Raw genomic sequence first — 3,427 nt, 5'->3', positions numbered from 1 at the left:
CACAATTGATCATTGAGATCGTTCCTTAGCCGTGTGCGGTGCCCCCTGCCACCAAACTCCACCTCGGTCATATCGTTGTAGAGCTTAGGCGAAGCCCTGCGTCGGTGAAACATCAAGATCGTCGCCACGCCGTCGTGCTGACGGAACTCATCCTCGACGCTTTGCTGGATCGGAGCCCGAGGATCGTCATCGAGCTGAACATGTGCTAAGAACTCGGAGGTGCCGGAGTAACGGTGCTTGGATCGGTTGGATCGGGAAGAAGACGTACGACTACTTCCTATACGTTGTGTCAACGCTTCCGTTGCAATCTACCAGGGTACGTAGATCATACTCTCCCCTCGTTGCTATGCATCACCATGATCTTGCGTGTGCGTAGGAAAATTTTGAAATTACTACGTTCCGCAACAGTGGTATCAGAGCCTAGGTTTTATGGTTTGATGTTATATGCACGAGTAGAACACAAGTGAGTTGTGGACGATACAAGTCATACTGCCTACCAGCATGTCATACTTTGGTTCGGCGGTATTGTTGGACGAGACGACCCGGACCAACCTTACGCGTACGCTTACGCGAGACCGGTTCCCTCGACGTGCTTTGCACAGAGATGGCTTGCGGGCGACTGTCTCCCCAACTTTAGTTGAACCAAGTATGGCTACGCCCGGTCCTTGAGAAGGTTAAAACGGAGTCTATTTGACAAACTATCGTTGTGGTTTTGATGCGTAGGTGAGATTGGTTCTTACTTAAGCCCGTAGCAGCCACGTAAAACTTGCAACAACAAAGTAGAGGACGTCTAACTTGTTTTTGCAGGGCATGTTGTGATGTGATATGGTCAAAGCATGATGCTGAATTTTATTGTATGAGATGATCATGTTTTGTAACCAAGTTATCGGCAACTGGCAAGAGCCATATGGTTGTCGCTTTATTGTATGCAATGCAATCGCGATGTAATGCTTTACTTTATTACTAAGCGGTAGTGATAGTCGTGGAAGCATAAGATTGGCGAGACGACAACGATGCTACGATGGAGATCAAGGTGTCGCGCCGGTGACGATGGTGATCATGACGTTGCTTTGGAGATGGAGATCACAAGCACAAGATGATGATGGCCATATCATATCATTTATATTGATTGCATGTGATGTTTATCCTTTTATGCATCTTATCTTGCTTTGATTGACGGTAGCATTATAAGATGATCTCTCACTAAATTATCAAGAAGTGTTCTCCCTGAGTATGCACCGTTGAAAAAGTTCTTCGTGCTGAGACACCACGTGATGATCGGGTGTGATAGGCTCTACGTTCAAATACAACGGGTGCAAAACAGTTGCACACGCGGAATACTCAGGTTGTACTTGACGAGCCAAGCATATACAGATATGGCCTCGGAACACGGAGACCGAAAGGTCGAGCGTGAATCATATAGTAGATATGATCAACATAACGATGTTCACCATTGAAAACTACTCCATCTCACGTGATGATCGGTTATGGTTTAGTTGATTTGGATCACGTGATCACTTAGAGGATTAGAGGGATGTCTATCTAAGTGGGAGTTCTTAAGTAAATTTGATTAACTGAACTTAAACTTATCATGAACTTAGTACCTGATAGTATCTTGCTTGTTTATGTTGATTGTAGATAGATGGCTCGTGTTGTTGTTCCGTTAAATTTTAATGCGTTCCTTGAGAAAGCAAAGTTGAAAGATGATGGTAGCAATTACACGGACTGGGTCCGTAACTTGAGGATTATCCTCATTGCTGCACAGAAGAATTACGTCCTGGAAGCACCGCTAGGTGCCAGGCCTGCTGCTAGAGCAACACCAAAAGTTATGAACGTCTGGCAGAGCAAAGCTGATGACTACTCGATAGTTCAGTGTGCCATGCTTTACGGCTTAGAATCGGGACTTCAACGACGTTTTGAACGTCATGGAGCATATGAGATGTTCCAGGAGTTGAAGTTAATATTTCAAGCAAATGCCCGGATTGAGAGATATGAAGTCTCCAATAAGTTCTATAGCTGTAAGATGGAGGAGAACAGTTCTGTCAGTGAGCATATACTCAAAATGTCTGGGTATAATAATCACTTGATTCAATTGGGAGTTAATCTTCGTGATGATCTTCGTGAACAGTTCTGACGTGATGATTTCAAGCAAATGCCAGATGATTGCGTCATTGACAGAATTCTCCAATCACTGCCACCAAGCTATAAAAGCTTCGTGATGAACTATAATATGCAAGGTATGAACAAGACTATTCCTGAGCTCTTCGCAATGCTGAAAGCTGCGGAGGTAGAAATCAAGAAGGAGCATCAAGTGTTGATGGTTCACAAAACCACTAGTTTCAAGAAAAAGGGCAAAGGGAAGAAGAAGGGGAACTTCAAGAAGAACAGCAAGCAAGTTGCTGCTCAAGAGAAGAAACCCAAGTCTGGACCTAAGCCTGAAACTGAGTGCTTCTACTGCAAGCAGACTGGTCACTGGAAGCGGAACTGCCTCAAGTATTTGGCGGATAAGAAGGATGGCAAGGTGAACAAAGGTATATGTGATATACATGTTATTGATGTGTACCTTACTAATGCTCGCAGTAGCACCTGGGTATTTGATACTGGTTCTGTTGCTAATATTTGCAACTCGAAACAGGGACTACAGAATAAGCGGACACTAGCAAAGGATGAGGTGACGATGCGCGTGGGAAACGGTTCCAAAGTCGATGTGATCGCGGTCGGCACGCTACCTCTACATCTACCTTTGGGATTAATATTAAACCTAAATAATTGTTATTTGGTGCCAGCGTTGAGCATGAACATTATATCTGGATCTAGTTTAATGCGAGACGGTTATTCATTTAAGTCAGAGAATAATGGTTGTTCTATTTATATGAGTAATATCTTTTATGGTCATGCACCTTTGAAGAGTGGTCTATTTTTGATGAATCTCGATAGTAGTGACACACATATTCATAATGTTGAAGCCAAAAGATGCAGAGTTGATAATGAAAGTGCAACTTATTTGTGGCACTGTCGTTTAGGTCATATCGGTGTAAAGCGCATGAAGAAACTCCATACTGATGGACTTTTGGAACCACTTGATTATGAATCACTTGGTACTTGCGAACCGTGCCTCATGGGCAAGATGACTAAAACACCGTTCTCCGGTACTATGGAGAGAGCAACAGATTTGTTGGAAATCATACATACCGATGTATGTGGACCGATGAATATTGAGGCTCGTGGCGGATATCGTTATTTTCTCACCTTCACAGATGACTTAAGCAGATATGGGTATATCTACTTAATGAAACACAAGTCTGAAACATTTGAAAAGTTCAAAGAATTTCAGAGTGAAGTTGAAAATCATCGTAACAAGAAAATAAAATTTCTACGATCTGATCGTGGAGGAGAATATTTGAGTTACGAGTTTGGTGTACATTTG

This window comes from Triticum urartu, chromosome 7 (genome assembly GCF_003073215.2).
Source record: "Triticum urartu cultivar G1812 chromosome 7, Tu2.1, whole genome shotgun sequence".
Lineage (NCBI taxonomy): Eukaryota > Viridiplantae > Streptophyta > Magnoliopsida > Poales > Poaceae > Triticum > Triticum urartu.
Note: the sequence above shows the minus strand (reverse complement) of the source record.